The sequence below is a fragment of the Natator depressus genome, chromosome 8 (genome assembly GCF_965152275.1).
Source record: "Natator depressus isolate rNatDep1 chromosome 8, rNatDep2.hap1, whole genome shotgun sequence".
NCBI classification, from domain to species: Eukaryota; Metazoa; Chordata; order Testudines; family Cheloniidae; genus Natator; species Natator depressus.
The window spans coordinates 95766744-95786257 of NC_134241.1; the positions used below are offsets into that span (position 1 = coordinate 95766744).

At 46.8% G+C, this 19514-nt stretch overlaps 1 long non-coding RNA gene across 3 annotated transcripts in view; it reads left to right on the forward strand.

Moving 5' to 3' along the window:
• Positions 1 to 1951: 1951 nt before the first annotated feature.
• Positions 1952 to 19514, forward strand: part of LOC141992523 (uncharacterized) — a 41316-nt gene continuing 23753 nt past the window's right edge. For 2 of the 3 annotated variants that reach the window (XR_012640601.1, XR_012640600.1), the window contains exon 1: positions 4604 to 10473. This is a non-coding gene — a long non-coding RNA (uncharacterized LOC141992523). Of the gene's footprint in view, positions 2039 to 2275; positions 2421 to 4603; positions 10474 to 19514 lie in introns of those variants that run through there. The other variant, XR_012640602.1, reaches the window with a different exon arrangement.

Sequence of the window (19514 nt, forward strand, 5' to 3'; positions counted from 1 at the left end):
CATGGAAAAAGTAAGAATCTTGTTTCTCTCAAATTCTTGAAGCTTCTGCTTCCACTTGAATTTGTTAACCAAAATTTTCAAGCTATCTCCAACACATGTACAGTTTTGGAATTCAGGAGACAAAATGACTTCTTTTGATTGTACAAAATTTTTCATATAACTTTATCAAGTTTGCACAGTTCAACAGCTTCTGTAAATTCTTCAGAACACTTTTTCCAATGATACAACAGACAGTTTCCTGGGCATATTATTTTCGGTTAGGTTATATCCATTTTGTAAATACTTTTGAGCTCGCTGATAAAGGAGAAAACCTGTTGCACACTGTAAAGGAGTGGACTCACTCCTGCAGCGCCTCCTGCTGGTCATTGGGAATTAGCTCTTTTCCAGCCTGGAGCGCCCTCTGCAGGCTGGTGATCCGCCCTTTCTCTGGGGTCCTTCCCCCCTGGAAGTACCCCCACACTCTGCCTCTGAGTCTCCCCTTCCTGGGGAACCCCCAACCCACTATCCCCACCTTGCCTCAGTCTGGGCTACTGCCAGTCATCACCAAGCCTCTGCTCCCGGGGGCAGACTGCCATGTAAAGGCCACTCACCATAGGTAAGGGGGTTTGGACCTGCTGCCTTCCTCTGCCTCCCAGTACCTCTATGGGCCTTGGACCAGGCCCTACAGCCTGGAGAGCCCCCACTTAGCCTGCTCCTTCCCCCAGCACAACACCATCCTCAGTACACTGGCAGGCAGCCAGGCCCTGCTCTCTCCAAGCCTGGAGAGAGACTCCTTAGGCCTCTGGCTCACAGCCTTTTTATATAGGCCAGCTGGGGCCTGATTGGGGCGTGGCCCAGCTGCGGCTGCTTCCCCAATCAGCCATCCACAGCCCTCTCTAGGGCTGCTTTTAACCCCTTCTATTTTAGGAGTGGGGTAGCTACCCCACTACACACGCTCATTGTTCATTTTCACTGAGATTCTTCATTTTGGAGTTCACAATGTAACCATAAAATTTGTCATTTATTCTGCATTCTAGTTTCTTGTCTAGGTTGGACATCAGTTTGAACAATGAAGTTACTGAGAACAAGTTTGACTTCAGAGCTTTAATACTGTCCGTGAATATTTTTAGAGCACGGCTCAAGAAGAAATAGTACAATTCGGCAATTTCATTCTCATTTCCTTCTCCAAAACTAAGGCCTTTTCAACACATTACCAGTTGGTTAACATCAGGTAAAAGTGACAGCCACCGTGTGACTACATGATTTAGAATTTTGCAGTATTATATGCCATCAGATTTGTAAAACTCTAAGCAGTTGAACTCTCAGTGAATGAATGCTAAAATGGATATAGACTTTTAAAACTAGGTTTTTTACATCAACTTTTAGTTTAGTCACCGCAAATCTTGTCCTGTTGTGTACATAGGTGCTGGAACTGGGGGTCTTGAGGGTGCGGCCGCACCCCCTGGCTTGAAGTAGTAATAACAACCCAAATACATGGTTTCTGTCTTTAGCACCCCCACTATAAAAAATAGTTTCAGCACCAATGGTCATGTATGACATGAGCTAAATAATTGGTAGCAAGAAGGTCATTTTCAGATTTTGGAAAATGCTGCTAAATTTAAAATAATTAACACTCACATTGTCTTCTGTGTATGCTGACAGTTCGATAACTTTAGACCACATTCGTCAATCCTATTGACTATATTGGTAGTGATTTCTTGAGACTTTTTCATGACAATCTTCATCAAAATCTAATCAACAATATTGAATGCCTGGAACATAATGATAATACCTTAAAACAAGTGGGAAGCATTTCATGGAACCTTTGTCGGAGTCATCAGTGGCTATCGACTTTTAAATGTCATTCTGTTTATGGTAACCTATATGCTTATAAACAGAATATGGGGCTAGCACATTTTTCACAAAGTGCTTTTGATTTACTTTTTCCACAGGATAGACTTTTAGCCATTTTGGAATCGCTGAAAATACTTCTATTCACTTTTGCTGTGCAATCCACATTTCATAAGAGAGGTTGTGCTTAGCAGCATGAAATGTTCTGGTGAGTTCTGCTGCCATAACTCTGTCATCAAGGGCAGTGCATGAACTTTTGAAAAAACTCTGAATGCTTGAACATTTTGTAACCTCTGTCGTGTTTGATTTATGTTTGGCAGTTTCAGTGTGATATTACATTACCTTTACCATGAATTGAAACATCAGTCACACTTACAGTAGGTGCAAAGTGTATAGTTAATCTCCTTTCCCACTTCTTTTAATGAATTTTATTTCTTCTTCCCAGCTGACTGAGAAAATACTTTTTCTTTTTGGCATGGTGATTCTCATGATAATAAAAATTTTACATTTAACAATCCTTCCTGTTACCTGGTGCAAGAGCAAGATGCATGAGAAATACCAGAAGGAACTACGTCAAATGGGCAGGGATGGTGAGTAGTAGTACCATATCCTGAAGTACAAAATATAGTGCACCAACACAGTATCAAACTGGCAGTGGCCACCAAGGTTTTTATTTGTAACTCTGCTGGAGTTTCCAGCTCTTGGAGCCATCCCAGGGAGTTCCAGTATGGTGGCTCCCACACCTGCACTACCCAGGGAGCTCAGGTATGATGGCCACCAGACCTCAATAGACCCAGACCCAGCTGGGCTGAAGATTGGGGCAGGGGTACAAGGGAGCTGGAAGCCCTGGCAACTTGGGGCCAATGAGGGAGGCTCCGGAGCTGAATGGGGTGATGGGAGAGGAGTCAATGTCTGACTTGGATTGCTCTACCCACAGCAGGAGAGGAGGGGGAGTGAGAGAAGCCTACAGCCAGCCTGACCCTGAGCTGGGAAGAGAGAGAAGGCCTAGCCAGATAACGCTGACACCAGAGAGGGTTCACTCAGAGACCAGAGTAGGGTCAGGGGCCCAGCAAGTCCTGTGACTGTGAAAACCCTTTTTATTTAAATATTGAGGAGAAAAGCCCTCTTTGTTAAATATTCAATCCTCGTACCCTTCAGTTAAGTTCTGAGGAAGCTCCTGGTCCTCATGTCATAGGCTTGTCCTCTCACAAAAACAGGGAAGTCAAGAATTGAGATTCCTGGTATTCCTAAATTTAAACAACAAGCAGAATTAAAAAAACAAACAAACTTACAATCTTCATTACACATCAGAAGAAAGCTAAAAAGGGCAACAGTTCACTATTTTTTCATATTGCCTTTAACCTCTCTTCCTTAGTTTCCCTGAATGGCAAATAATGTGGATGACAATATTAACTTACCTCTCACTTGTGAGGATTATTCAGTTAATGTTTATACAGCACTCTAAAAATTTAAAGTACTAATCGGTATAATTATTCTCTCTCTTCATTAGCACGTGTACATCTTAAATAGGCCAGATGAATACTGAAATTAACTGTCTGTAACATGATGCAAAAGAGAAAGCTAATGCAAGGATATATATCCATTAACTAACAGTTTGTATTAGATGACTTGTAAATTCTTTCAATGGGTGCTAGGTTTTGCTGAATGAAGTATTTGTTTCTTTTCTAATTGGAGCAAGGTCTCTGCAGGAAAGAAGCTGTAAAACAGAAATATTTCAAAGACTTACATGTTGCTCATTTAAATGTAAATTATGCTTTGAAAAATAAGAATAGTGTAGCAAACATGCAAAATGAGATCTGCAGTAAATCACTGAAGTTTCTGGATTTTCAGAATGCAGAATATGGTTGTCAAAACAAGCAAAAATTATTTGTATTGAGAAAAGAACCACTTGAAAATGTATTGTCTCCTGAACTCCACGTTTGGAAAAAACATCAGACATGAGTAATCTCAGTTCGGTAGCTGTCAAAGGTGAAACACAGAGGTACTTGAATTCCTGATATCAAAATATGTGGACGTTACAGTGACAGAAATAACAACATGACCTTCAATAGAGAACTGATGTAACTGTGGGCATGTCTAGACAGGGGGTTTAATCTGAAGGTTTTTGATGTGCACCAGATAATGCGCAAGTACTCAATAGCATGCATGGAAAGCCTGTTCAGTCTTTCACTTTGCATTGTGTATGCACACAGCCATGGTTTGTTGTGTCGTGACTGGGACGTGGGTGGTCTGGCCTAGTGGTCAGCACAGGAGTCGGGAGTCAGACTGGGTCTGATGCCAGGAGGTCAGCATCTGAGACAGGCCAAAGGACAAACCGAGAGTCAGGTGTCAGGAGAAGGGCAGGGTCAGGTTATCAGGAGCAGGTATCGTAGGGGAAGCAGTCTGAAGCAGGGAGAATCCAGTTGCATGAACAACTTCCTGTTCCTGTGCTGAGTTTGTATAGAAGCTGTAAACCAATCAGGAGCCCGATCACTCTGGCAGTTGGATTCCAGGACTGGAGTCCTCTGTCAGAGTTCAGTTCCTATTCTGATGACATTTAGCAGGTCACTGGGTAGCAGGCTGGAGCTTACTAGTTCTGAAGAGCCTTGTGGACCAGCGTTCTAGACCCGCTGTCTCTGACAGTTGTGAATTGAGGGCATGGTGTTCTCAGAGGATATCTCATGGTCCTTTGCTTTGTTGTTGAGCAGCGTGCATCCTGGGGTAGCTTTCAGTGTGAATTGTAGGAAGCCAGCTGTGTTGAGGGGTGGGGGCTGTGGTGGGTTGTTGTTTTTTTTTTAAACGATGTTTTCACTGTCTTAGTCCTATGCTTCCTTTGTGTGTGCGCTAGCATCATTTTCAAATTGCTGTCCACCAGCATGGACCCAACAGTGCTTTGCTCTGCTATGATTGCAACCATAAATACACAGAGGCTACTTCGGCTGTATTTCAGCACTCCAAGCTAGACAAACTCGGCCTTGGACTTTGCCTGTCACATCACCGAGCAGTTGATGCAGTTGCAGGAGGACATTCTGTGGCAGCAAGAGGACTTTCTGTGGTGGTAGAAGCAGCAGGAGGAGGAGGAGGAAGAAGAGGACACCAAGCAGTTGGTATTGAGGACCAGTGCCTGGAGAAGTTTCACACTATTCAGTGCTGTTTCTGGGCTCAAGAGATCAGCGTGGATTGGTAGGAAAGGATTGTTCTTTGGACCTGGGATGGTCATCAGTAGCAAGACAATTTCAGGATGGGGAAGTGAAGGATTCATGCAGGGTTCATGCACTTGGCAACATTCAGGGCACACCCTGAGTGTTGTGTAGGAGCAGTGCACACACGGCTCCTCTCAAGGGCATGAACCTTGGAAACTCACCCAGAGGACATGAACTGTGGGAAGCCTCCCAGGACTGGGCTCAAGGCCCGAGAGCAAGGAATGCGGTAGATAGAAACTGGTAAATAAGAATATTAAACAAAGCCAGTGTATTCCTTTTATCTGTTGGAGTATGAAATGCGCAGGAGGAGGGGGAGAATAAAAGAGAGGGTGGAAAGCTGACAAGGCAGACCAGCTTGCTTGCTTGCTTAAAGTCTTGTTCTGTCTTGTATTTGGACCGCAACAACTGGCGCCCAAACGTGGGGCCCTCAGCACTCACCTCGCCCGGCAAGGGTTTCAGACGCGTCACTCATCCGCTTCGTGGATCCCGGTGAGTATTTTTCGTCGTGGTAAGTATGGGAAGCTCCCTCTCTGCTTTGCAAGTGCAACACTGCAATGAGCTACAATATTTGCTGCGTAAGGCTCAGCATGATTGCCCCACTTGAGAACTCACTCTTCTGCTACAGGAGGTGAGTGCCCAATGCCCGTGGTACCCTGAAGCCGGAACCCTTAAGCTAGCGGACTGGGAGCGGTTGGGCCAGACATTGCACAAAGAGCCTCGGGCGCCCGTGCAGGCTTTACATGCCTGGGACCTCTGCCGCGACGCGATACAGCGTGTCGCCTCGGAAAGGCCCTTCTTCGCGCCAATAGAGAGGCTGGTGATCTCACCACTCCCGTCCGCTCCTGCAGCCATCCCCCCTCCTGGCGATGCGACACAGCGTGTCGCCTCGGAAAGACCCTCTCCCACGCCAATAGAGGGGCTGCTGATCTCGCCACCCCTGTCCGCTCCTGCAGCCATCCCTCCCCCTGCTTCGCCCCCAGTGCCTCAATTACTGCCGCCTCCTTTGTCTTCCCCTCTGGAGCCGGTGAGTGGTCACCGTCCCCCCATGGGGCCCCATGCTCCGGGGCCCCCTGGGGGGTCATCCGCGTCTGCTCAGGGGTTTTCGCTGGTGCAACAAATGGTTCACGCAGCGAAGACTCGCCCAGATCTTACAGCAGAGGAATTAGCTGATCTGGTCTCAGTTTGCCCGGTGACCTGGCAGGATGATGGCCAGGGCAACCAGCTTGCAAACTGGGTCAGTTTGCCTTACTCAGTGATCTGAGAGGCAAAGAAAGCGATTCGCGAGTTCGGCCTCACTAGTACATATGTACGTGGTCTCATTGAAGGGCTAGGTTCTGGGTACACCCTGGTCCCTGAAGATTGGAAGGCGCTGTTGCGCATGATGCTGACGCCCAGTCAGTATGTTATTTGGCTTAGTGACTATCGGCAGATGGCGGAACGCCAAGCCCAGGTATATATAGCGCAAGGTGTCACTTATGAGCAGTTAGCAGGGGAGGGCCCGTTTGCTACCGTTCAGATGCAGTCTCGACTCCAGCAGGCCGTCTTCCCCATTATTTCTGCCTGCGCCCAGCATGCTTTCCGGAAGGTCCCGGATTCAGGCAAGCCTACCAAAAGCTTTGCCAGTATCCGTCAGGGTGCATCAGAGTCCTTTATGGATTTTACCAACAGATTGCAGGAGGCTATCCTCCGACAGGTGGATAACCCTGCGGCAGCTCAGGAGATTCTGTTAAAAATGGCGGTTGAAAATGCGAATGAGGATTGCCGCCGTGCTCTCCAGGCGGCACAAGCCGCTGGCGTTCTAGAGCTGTCGGACGTGCTGTGGGCGTGCCAAAACATCGGCACACAAGCATATAAAGCTGGGGTTCTGGCCACCGCCCTGCGGAAAAGCGGGAAGGAGGGGAAGCGTTGTTATCGCTGTGGTAAGGAGGGTCACTTTCAGCGGGAGTGCCGCTCATCGACGACGCCCGCCCACCCCTCAAAGAAGTGCCCCAGGTGTCGGAAGGGCTATCACTGGGCTAATCAGTGTCGTAGCGGGTCGGGAAACTGCACAACGGGTCCCCCCTGAACCCAGGGCCAAACGGGGGTGTTCCCCACTCAGACAACTGTTCCTCTGCCTTAAAATCCATAGACTCCATGAGGGCGGCAACTGCCGGAAGCGCAGGGCTTGATTTGATTATGCAGGAGGATGCTGATTTTCAGTTGCCGGCGGAGGTTTGCGCCATACCTACACAGATGACGGGACCTCTCCCTGCCGGATTTGTGGGTCTGGTTCTCCCTCTCTCACACGCTGGGAAACAGGGTTTTTTTGTCATCCCAGGGGTCATTGACGCCGATTACACCGGCGTTATTAAGGTTCAGGTGTGGACCCATCTTCCGCAGTCGCTCCTGCGTGGACGGTCAATTGCACAATTGATTTTAGTCCCCTATCAGGTGCCAGCCACAGAGGATCGAGCCCGGGGTGGAGGTGGCTTTGGATCGACGCTGTCTCAGTCGCCGCCTCACGACACGTCCTCTCAATTTGTTGCTCTAACAATGTCGCTCCGCCCCTCGAAACCTCAGTTAACACTTCTTTTAAATAATTTTCCTTTTACAGGGCTGGTGGACACTGGAGTTGACGTTACGGTGATTCGTGATCAGGGCTGGCCGGTCAGTTGGCCAACAGTTCCTTCTAAAGAGTTGTGGGGGATCGGGGGTAGCAAACCCGGGCGCCAAAGTTTGTCTTGGGTCATGGTCTCTAAACCAGGAGGCCGTGCCCTTGCTACGATCCGCCCTTTTGTGCTCCCTATCCACCTCAATATTTGGGGCCATGACTTACTTGTAAAGCTGGACACCACCCTCGATATTAATATATAATGGCCCAAAACCCTCCCTCACCCACCTTGCCCTCCGCATTACCATTGGTATGGCAATCCTTAGAGCCCGTATGGATTGACAAGTGGCCCCTCCCCCTAGAAAAGCTGAAAGCGCTTCATTCACTTGTACAACAACATTTGCATGCACAGCGCTTGGAGAGCTTTACTAGTCCTCAGAACTGGCTGCTGTTATTTTGGCCTTCCAATTTTTTGCTGATTGTCCCTTTAATTTGATTGTGGACACGCATTATGTTTATCAGGTAATCGATCATTTACCCCTTGCCCTCATTACCCCTCAGATTGATGCGGACCTCCTCCGCCTGTTTTTGTCCTTACAGTATCTCCTCATCACTTGTAATTTCCCTTATTTTGTTGCTCATATTCGCAGTCATACCCCTCTGCCTGGGCTACTCACTGAGGGCAATGCGCGCGCCGATCGCGCGTTACGTGGTCAGGTAAATTCCCTCTTTTCTGACCCCATCGAAAGCCATTCCTTTTTTCATCAGTCTGCCTCTGTTTTGGCCCGACAGTTTCACATTCCTGCTGATCATGCACGTTCTATTGTTCGTTCCTGCCCCCACTGTGCCGCTGCTGCCCCTACCTTTTCTTATGCCGTTAACCCCAGAGGTACCGCAGCGAATCAGCTGTGGCAAATGGATGTCACTCACGTGCCACAATTCCGCCCCTATTTGTTTTTACATGTTTCCATTGATACCTATTCGGGATTCTTCTGGGCGAGCCCACAGCGTGGGGAAGCCACTTCCAAAGTTATTCACCATTTGCTAGCCTGTTTTGCTGTTATGGGTCGCCCGAGCCAGATAAAAACCGATAATGCCCCAGCCTATTGCTCCACAGCCCTGTCTACCTTTTGTGCCCAACGGGACGTCCGTCTCAAATACGGGATCCCTTATAATTCCACAGGCCAAGCTATTGTTGAACGTGCAAATCGCACGCTAAAAACCTTGCTTGACAAACAATTAAAACAAGGGGAGCTGCGTCTCCGAACCTTAAGAGACATTCAGCAACAATTGCATGTCCTTTTGTTTACTTTAAATAATTTAATACTGAATACAGATCAGCAGACCCCCGTGGATTGGCATTTTCATAAGTCCGAGGTACTGGAAAGACCGCGTGTCTATTACCGTCAGCTGCCCGATCCGCAATGGTTGGGCCCAGTGCCTTTAATTACTTGGGGTCGGGGATATGCTGCTGTGTCTCTCCCTGCAGGACCGTTGTGGGTTCCGGCCCGGTGTGTGCGACCGGCACTGAAACAGCATGGCGTGGCACCAGGGGCTGTCGAACCCCATACCGGAGTTTCAGCTGACCTTGGAGGAGAACGCGGTGCCTCCCAGGTCGACAATGGCGGGACGGAGACGGAGGAGACGTAGTGTCCCAAGCCAGCCCGTGACATGGGGAGCAGTGAAAGCATTGGTCGCCGCGGCTCAACGAAGACTGGCAGCAAACCAACAGTCAGAGACTCCTGAGACTCTGTGGTGATTCTTGCCCAAATCACTGCTAATTCTGTATTGACTGTGTGCCTTATGTGCCTGCTATTTCCTGTAGTGGTTGACTCGGGAGCGCCTCCTCCGTTACGGGCCCGAATGACATATAACCTATGGGAAAGATTGGCTTCAATAGCAAATGTTACCCACTTTTGTTTATCTGATTTTGTAGCAGCTGAAGAATTATTAGGTACTTGCCTTATTCCAGTCTGTCATCACCCTGAGGAAATAGGGAATGAGACGATGCTCGCTGCTTACACGAACCTCTCTTCCCAGTACTCTAGCATGGCTAATTGGGGCCCGGCCAACTACACTTTACCTTCTTGGGCTTATTTTTTGCTGTTGCTGTGTGCAATGTATTTTCTTTTTGTTAAGGCTTTGTCGAGACTCGCCCTGGCAGGCTCCACGAGTTATGACTTTGTCTGTCCGGGAGTTATTGGCTTGCAAAAGCAAATTGATGGCTACCATGAGATGGCCGAGCACAAATAAACAAAAAAGGAGGGGATGAAGGATTCATGCAGGGTTCATGCACTTGGCAACATTCAGGGCACACCCTGAGTGTTGTGTAGGAGCAGTGCACACACGGCTCCTCTCAAGGGCATGAACCTTGGAAACTCGCCCAGAGGACATGAACTGTGGGAAGCCTCCCAGGACTGGGCTCAAGGCCCGAGAGCAAGGAATGCGGTAGATAGAAATTGGTAAATAAGAATATTAAACAAAGCCAGTGTATTCCTTTTATCTGTTGGAGTATGTAATGCGCAGGAGGAGGGGGAGAATAAAAGAGAGGGTGGAAAGCTGACAAGGCAGACCAGCCTGCTTGCTTGCTTAAAGCCTTGTTCTGTCTTGTATTTGAACCGCAACAGGGAAGGTTACTTTTTTTTTTTGGATATATGTACTGAAATGACTCAGAGCTGCGGCGACAACATATCAACATGCAGTGCCCCATACCGGTAGAGAAGCAAGTCATCATTGCCATCAGGAAGCTGGCCACCCCAGAAGGGTACCGGTCCATAGCCAACCAATTCCACATGGGATGATCGACTGTTGGGGCCATTGTCATGTGTGTCTGTCATGCCATGCCATAAGGTACTATCTCACTGGGTTCTAACCCTGGGTAATGCTCAGAAAATTATTGATGATTTTGCATGCATGGGTTTCCCAAATTGTACTAGGGCAGTTGGAAAGCACATGGGTTCTATCACTTGTGCCCCCCTAACACCATTGCACAGAATTTATAATCAGAAAGTCGTATTGGTCTGGGCGCTCAAAGGGCCTGTTGACCATTGTGGCAGGTTTACAGACATAAATGCCTGAAAATGTGCAATCAGCACATGTAGCTGTTAATCCATGGGAGGATGGTTGTGAGTACTGCTGTCTTGTAAATGGGTGGCGCAGGTGGAAAGTTGCCTAATTTGTTTTATTATAGGGATTTTCTGTGATAAATGCAGCAACGACTCATAGTGGATGAATTTTAAATGGGTCTTTATTGTGAAACAATCAGTTATGTAAGAAAATACAGTTTTAAGGGAACCAATAAAACAACTATTTTTAATATTCAGAAACACATTTAAAGCAACAGTAAAGCCAGAATGGAAAGTGCGTCAGTTCAGGGTAAAACAAAGTGCAGAGAGGGGTGTGTGTGTGTGCGCCCTGAAGTCACAGGTGCGTATAGGCCTTGGCTCTGCCTCTTGTCCGTGGGAATTCTGTGGTTGAGTGATGTGGCTCAAAAGGATCAGGGTTGGGGGAAGGAGGTGGAGGGCTCAAAAGATCTGGGCTCCCAGACATAATTGTTCTCGGTGTCTGGAGGCTGGCTCTCAGAGGGGAAAGCTGTTGGGGCATAGTCATCCCTTTGTTTTAATGTAGGTCCTCCTGAGCTGCTTGCTCTTTAATCAGTACTACTTGGTGTCCCAATCATGACCCCTCATGGACACCTGCTTTGCAATGTCCACAAACACACATCTTTATTGCTGTGGACGGCCGTCAGAGCTACCTGCACCAACACTTCTCCCCAGCTGGTGAGGAGATGCAGGGTCTCAGCATGGCTCCAGGTAGCTGCGTGAGGCAAGTTGTGGAGCTTCTGGAGTGATATCGCAGTAATATTGCAGCAGGGCTGATACACTCAAAACCAGGAGCAAGTGGGCAAAATCTGGCCCCATGGCAGCTTTTTAACGGGGGAGTGGCCATTCTGGGAACTTGACACTAGAGCAAGGGAGGGCACACAAATAAACAGACAGGTCAGGAATGGCCAGCCACAGAGCAGCCTGGGGTAGCCACTGGAGGCACGCAAAAAGTGGTGCACAGCCATTGCATGCACACAAACAATAAGCTGGACTAATTTGATTCACAGCAAACCTGGTCCACTTTGCAAGAGTACTCCAGAGTGGGTGGCAAATGCAGAGCTAGTGCACTGTGATGGGTTATGTCATGTACACACAAGCATTTTCAAAATGGATTAACTCAAATTTGATCCAGTTTAAAAATTCCCTGTAGACAAGCTCTAAATGTGAGAGAGCTGGCAGCTCTGGAATCTGTGGCTTAAAGCAACGAGCAGTCCCAATTCTCCACCATCTTGCATCACATGTAGGTCATTTACATCTATGCAAAGTGGGAATAAAACACTACATGTCTGATTGGGTAGCATTTCCATACTCCTTTTGCACAGGTGTCCATGATGACACATGGTGCAAAGCAGTGGAGAAGCAGGCCCTAATCTACAGCGCTGTGTGTGATCAACTGTGGCACTGCACTACAGATGTCTGCTGTGTAATTCATTGCTTTGTAAATGCCTTTGGACACAGTTCATAAGAATGATACATATTCAAGAAGTAATGTCCAATGGTCACATGAAATGAACTAGTTCCCAATGGATAGGTGTCCCATCAAAAAGTTATTTTCACAATTGGCAACTCAGCATAAGCTAAGGATTGAACTGGTATGGAGAACAAGATTCTCTCTTAAATCTACAAATCTCTCCCCCACGCCCAGATCTGGTCAGGTTTGAGACAATTAGCTGGACAATATAAGGGAAAGCTGCTGCTTATGCAGTGATTACTCTGCATAGACAGGACTTTTGATCATCAGGGCTCTCAAGGTGCCACATTTTGAGTGCTAAATGTCAATAAATATACCACGCCTCTCCTGATGTGAGCAGCGTCTGAATGAATGCTTCCCTGCCAGCTAGCTGGGAGGGGAAGAGACTTGGGTGTATTTATGTAACTACAGTTTGCTCCTGCTCTGCTTACATATTCAGCAAAAAGTGATCAACTTTGGCTGGTATTGGGTACAAATCACCTTAGTACCAAATGCAGGGGTAGTGAACTATGGTTACAAATGTTGATGGATTATTGTAGGAATACAGGAAAGCAGGACTGTGCTTAACCTGTCCCAAATGACTGTGCTGAACCTGTCACCCTCAGTTGAAAGAATCTCGTTAAGTCAGGGGCTCGAAAGTCAGAGCCCTGTGAAACTAAGAGGGGTGGGAACAGGGATCCCTAGCCAGGAGGGTGCCCACCTTCAAGGGACCTCCCTAGGCTGGTTTAACCTGTTTTTCCCCACTGTTCAAAGAATAGAGCTAAATAGGCTTCATTAGGAGCCTCTTTGTTATGTTAAATGCCCAGTCAAAGTGAAATCAGTTGTGGTAGGACTGTGTCTCTGCCCTGCCTGCTAAGAGCTTAAAAAATCCCTGAGAGCTGAAATCACTGTAGCTGGGGCAATGTTTTTGCCCAGCCTGCAAAGAGCTGAAAATTACTAAGAGATTGATGTGCAGAGGTCACAGTAGAGAGGCAGGTGGCAGCAGAAGGTGACTGACAGTCAGCTGGTGAACAATTGGTTGGTGTGGTGGAGAGGTATGATGCACAGCCAGCAGGGTGGCTGATGGAGAGGCATGGTGTGCAGGTGGCCAGCAGGGTGACAGCGGAAGGCATGACGAGCAGCCAGCAGGGCAGCCGATGGAGAGGCGTGGTGAGAGCAGTGAGCAGGCAGTCGACAAGAGTGGCCAGTGAGTGACCAGCAGGGTGGCTGGCAGAGAGGGGCGAGCAAGTGCCCCAGCAGCGGAGCAAGTAAGGTACCTCTTTACACCACCCGGGGTGGGAGGTGAACTCTGCAGATGCACCTCTGGGTTGGCACTGACCAAGGACAGCAACTGTCAGTGGGGTGCAGAGAAGGGATGGGCATGTGAAAGGCACTTTTGAGTTGCTGGACTTAAGAAAAGGACTCTGCCCAACCTACTTGGGGGTGGGTCTTTTGCTCATGGTTTATGTTTATGAACCCTGTTTGCGGTGTTTTCCCAAATTAACGCTGAGTTACTTCCCTCCTTTTATTAAAAGTTTCTTTTCTACACTTAGACTCTGTGCTTGCGAGAAGGGAACTATTGCCTCTCAGAGGCACCCAGGGGTGTTGTGTAATTTTCCCAGGTTACTAGGTGGGGGCTCGAGCCAGTTCTGTGTTGTATCAATGGAAAGGAACCCCTAGATACTGAACCCGGCCCTCGTTGCTGCTGGCTCCACCTGGCAGAAGGGTTACATTTATATGATGTGAAAGGGGAAAAGGACAATGGAAATAAGTAGCATGATAGTATCTTTCTTCCTCCACTAAACCACTTTAATGATGATGGGAACATGGTGACTCAGCCAGACTCAGTACTGAGACATCCGCATCACAAACCTTTGTGTCTTTCTTCTTCCAGTTTCTTGCATGATTCAAAGTAATTTCAGATAGGGCAGTGAGGGGTTTGTTGATGCTGCTGCTAATTGCCTTGCATTGCAGAAGGTTGCTTTTAACCAACACACCAGATGAGGCACAGCCTTACTTACATAAAAATATTATGGAAACATTTCAGATTAATTAGGCAATGGAGTAACTTGCCAAGTGAGATCAATGAGCTGCCAGCTTTAGAAATATTCTCGAGTAGACTTATTTATAAATAGAAACTGTGAACAAGAATCCCTACTTTTACTCCTGTAGAGTGTTTACTTTGGACCACTTTAGTGCCTTGTACATTTCTATAGAAATATTTTGTGTAGGGATTTTTTTGTATTGTGACTGCATAATTTGCACTGAAATAAGTTCTCCCACTCGCGCATACATTTTAAAAAATACTCCAAAGTTTTATTAACCGGTCTCATTTACTACTTGGATCCTACACTCACCCACCATGGGGAAAACATAGCAGAAAAGCCACCTCCCACAATGCTGCCATTTAAACTGAGAGAATGCTGAATGGAAGTGATGAAAGATGGGATTTACCATTGGTAATGTGAACAGGACATCAATTCCGCTGAAAATCTGTTTAAAGGAACTTTGTCATTTTCTGGAGCTTTTCTCACCTTTTAAATCTGATTATTGAAGAATTACAATTGTGTGTTTTTTATTGGTTTTGTTCTGTTTAAACTGAATACCTTTTTTATAAAGAGTTGGAACTTCAGTCTCCATTTTGTCTTTTGACAGGGCAGCTGTGGATTCCCTTTGTGTAGGGGAAGCTCAATGTGGCCTAAAGCCTGTGTAGCTTTACACCACCCTCCTTCCAGCTTCCCAGTATAGGGACCATTCTGAGGGTGTGGCCAGAGCAGACTGTACTTCAGTGATTCTGAGCTGGTGGAGCAGCCCCTAAGAAGCGCTTACTGATAGTACAAGTGACTGTAGCTTACACCAGCGTCCACACATCTCCCAGTTGCTCCCATGATTGGGGGAAGTACACAGATAGCTTAAAGTCAACTTTGCCCACCCCTCTTGGGTCACCCATGACCATCAGTGGTAATCATGTTTCCACAGCAGGATAAATCAGAAACCTGCCTTCCAAAGTATTGCCTTGTATCTTTTGTTTGTAGGGTCTTTGATCAATAGTCACATTCAATTTCAGCTCTGATAGTTTAAATTCACAGGCCAGATTCCTGGTCCCTTCAAGGTGTACTAGGCATAGGACCCAGGAAGGGGTCTCTAAGCCTCTTTTCTACCTCCTTCAATCCTGGAGCTGGCCAAGGACTGCTCTAAATTACACCAGCTAAAGTGGACCCCTAGGGACTGCTCTACCACCTGAGGATTGGCAGAGCACATTGTGTACCGGCTTGCCTCTTTCTTCCCCCTACACCATCCTGGGATTCTTCTGAGGGCAGAGGAATCCCTGGCGTCCTGCTCAGTCAGCAGAAAAGGAATAGGTTCTATTATGGTCTTCTTGGAAAGCAGTTCTCTGGTGGTTATCAAATGGCCTAATCCTCCTGCAGTCTCTGTGCATTCAAAACTCACTGAAGTCAATTGGATCTTTGGGTGCACAAAGAATGCAACATCTAATGTAATTCAGCCATTACCTCTGTATGCAAATCTTTAAGTGTCAATGATCAGATATGCATGAAAAGGTTTTGCCTTCCTTAAAGGAAAAGTGAAGTCCTGTTGGAATATAATTACACACATTTTCAAAAGCTGCCATTTTGAAAAACAAAGTGCTCAGTTGAAAGCAATATCGTAAGCCTACCTTTTACAGCACATTTTCATCTAAAACTGGCAGCTCAGCTACTATTTCTAGACTTACATGAGTGATAGGGTGAATTTCTGGTAAATACTGTAGCTTAACTATTTTTCCCCATCAAAAGAAAAATGTAAGTCTCACTCCCCTGCTGTGTCCAAATATTGCAGCTGTCAGATTGTGAGTAACGTGCCACAAGCACCAGGCAGTCTGACAAAGGGGCAGGAGGGAAAATGAAAAAACCATAAGAACACCAAAGTACGCAACTTAAAATGTAAAAGCTGAAATGGAGACAGATTCTTTCCTGAAACATACTAAAATCAATGAAGGGCAATGCAGTTTATTCTTAGTTAAAAGAAGATGCTCCCAAAATAACTAATAACTGTCTTGCTCGAAGCCAGAAAAATTAATTCAGTGCAAATCCTACAGTCACTTACAGTGATTTAAATACAAGAAGTTTCCTTTTCTGCTTTTATTACATTTACTTATTTGGTTGTACAGAAGAAAATTAAAAAGCTCCAGATGCCGTAATACAAGTTACAAGCACAATGTCAAAACAATTCAATAGCAGCCACAACATTCAGTCCCCTTACACAACACAAAACTCTCCTCTTGCTTACAGATCTAACCTCTCCTTCTGTTTGCGCAGGCTGCTGCAGATGTGCCTATCAGTATGCCATGAAGGTCAACAGACCCAAGCTATTTTTGGACCAGCAAGTGTGAGCCAAAGCAAAGGACCCCTCCCAGAGCATTCTGTATTCCAGTCTGCTTTCTTTTAAATTGTTGGAATTCAGCTCAAACACCTACACGGATTATAACTGTGGCCACAGACGCTGACTTTTATTTTTCCTGGTGGGTGCTCCATCGCCGCTCCGCCCCGAGGCCCCACCCTTACCGCGCCTCTTCTTGCTCCCGCTCCACCCCTCCCCCTAGGCCCTGCCCTCACTCTTCTTATTCCTCCGCCTCCTCCCACCAAGCCCACCACACCCGCCACTCGCTGCTCTTCAACCTCCTCTGAGTGCCTCCCGCCAGCCATCAAACAGCTGATCAGTGCTGAGCACCCCTTATTTTTTTTCTGTGGGTGTTTGAGCCCCGGAGCATCCACGAAGTTGGCGCCTATGATTGTGGCAATTTGGTAGGAGGAGAGAGGCAGCTTCTCAAGTCAAAAGGTCCCCGTTAATTAAGGGTTGACATTAGCTATACCCGTTGTCATACATCTGCACAAGGGTAGAGGACCATATCTACGATTCCTGTTTGCAGTCTCTGGGTAAAGAGCACAGAAGTGAGCACCTCTTTACGTGCCGGTAAACATCATGTAAGAACTAGCTGTAGGAAATCCCAAGAGTATGATGGGTTTCAGAGTACCAGCCGTGTTAGTCTGTATTCGCAAAAAGAAAAGGAGTACTTGTGGCACCTTAGAGACTAGTCTCTAAGGTGCCACAAGTACTCCTTTTCTTTTTAGGAGTATGATGGTATAACAGCATGGCCTGCTCCTTCAAGGACTGTCAGCCCTGTTCAGTTAGCTTGACCCTGCTGCCCCTGTGCAGTGTGGGGGAGGGACTGAGGAAGAGAGCGCCCAGCAGTTAAGGACTGGCTGGGGAGGAGAATGGAGAATCTGCTCTGATGTGGGACAGAAAGCTAGGCTTGAGCTAGCTTGAGGAATGGGGAGCTGGAGAGGCTGGGGAGCCAAAGCCTAAGCTGGGATGCCTGGACCAGGAGGAAGTTGGTGAAGCCAGATTTGGGGAGGCTTTCAAAGACTGAGCCCAAGAGGAGTAAGAGGCCTACGGGCTGCACTAAGAACTCGGGGACCAAGGAGGAAAGCCCAGTTGGGGTTGGTTGGGAGGAGAGTGAGCAGGGTGTTCCTACCCATGTAAGGCAGGAAGCTGGCCTCCAGCAAGGAATTGTCTGAGGGCTATGGCCTGGTAGAGGCCCTTGGTAAGAGGGTAGACCTGACCCAGATGGTTGGGTTGATTGGAGACCAGGAGCCAGCAATTGTCCCATGGGACAGGCCATTGCCACTTGCAAAAAAGGAGCTGAAGGCTGCGAGAAGTGGGACCAAAGACTCTTTTTGCCCTTCTGCACAGTCCTATTCTGTGTGTTTTGTGAATCTCAGCCATGACATGTCTACATTTGGTTTGCTTTTAAATCCATAATGTGGTGTTATATTGCAGTAATTATCACCCAGAGTTGATTGTCAGTCTCCTGGGTAGAGATCAGATATTTCTGCTTTAGAGATAAACAGAACTGGAAATTTCTACACCACCCACTGAAAAGCAACAACACAGCTTTCTCTGGCTGGAAGCCTTACACTTGCTTTAGCCACTTATTCTTGATTTCACATTAGACTTCCCTTTGCACAATCTGCTTCACTCCTTATATCTTACCAGAGTCCCAGGAGTCTTGTCCCAGCTTGTGATTTCCTGTAGTCTGTACTCTTTGCTTCCATGTCAGCTAAAAAGCTATGTATGGTGGAGTTTACAAAATAGGAGTTCATTAGCCACACCACATATTGCTGCTTATTATTTAGTACAGTGACAGTGGCGTGTATGTCACTTTAGAAACTGTCATGAATGAACGGTCCCTGCCTATGGCTTATCACGGGTGATTCAGGACCTTCCAGTTCTGCTGAGAAGATGCTTGGCGTACTGGGAAGCAGTGTGGGCTACTGGATTGATCTTGGGAAGGCAGGCAGGCTCTTTAGCATTATAATCTCAGTTTTGCCACTGATTTATTGTGTGGCCTTGAGCAAGGCACTTCCCCTCTTTGGGGCTCCATTTCTCCATCCGTCAAACGGTGACAATGCTTGCTTCGCAGGGACACTGTGAGATTAGTCAGTTAATGTTTGTACAGAGCTTTGAAGATACAAAGAGCAACCTAAGTACTCAGTTGTAGTTGTATTACTGCCAGAAATATGTTTCTTTCTGAACAGGAGCCAGAAATAATGAGAAGCTAAATATTTTTCCTAACAGGCTCAGTCATGTTAATTCTCTGGGAAGTTCCTTGAACCCACTGAGATTCATCTGCTATTTTTTCTATCTACTGTGATATTTATAATACCAACTAATACTTTCAAAGAGCTGTGACTGGAAGGTCATAGGGCCATTTGGGATGGCAACATATCAGTTTAAGGGTAAAAAATAGATTACAGCAGTTCCCAAATCATGGTCTACGGAGCATTTGCTGGTATCCATTGAAAGCTGTCTGATCCATGGTGCTGTCTCTCCTTCCTTCCAGTTTCTACAGATGTCCAGTCTCTGTGTTGCAAAGGAGAATTTGGAGGCCTCTTAAAAAAAAACAAACACTAATGGGAAACAAGAAAAATATAGGGAACTGCTTAAGAGGAAAGGAAAGAGGAGCCACCCTTAGAGACCAGTTCTATCAATAGGACCGGAGCTGCGAACTACCAGCAGGAACAGGATGCCCAGGGAAGCAAAGGAGAATAGAACTATGCAATTGGGCAACATGGAAGGGAACCAAATGGCAGGACAGCAAGTACTAGAGATCAGAAGAAGAGAGGAACAGAACAGATAGGAAGGGGACAGGAAATGACGAGTAAGAGTAGACAGTGTGATTAACACTTACTGAACTGAAGAGTGAAAAATACTTACATGGAAAAGTAACATTAGGAAAGTATTTGAGTAGTTACTGTAATTGCCATAGGGATGTTATG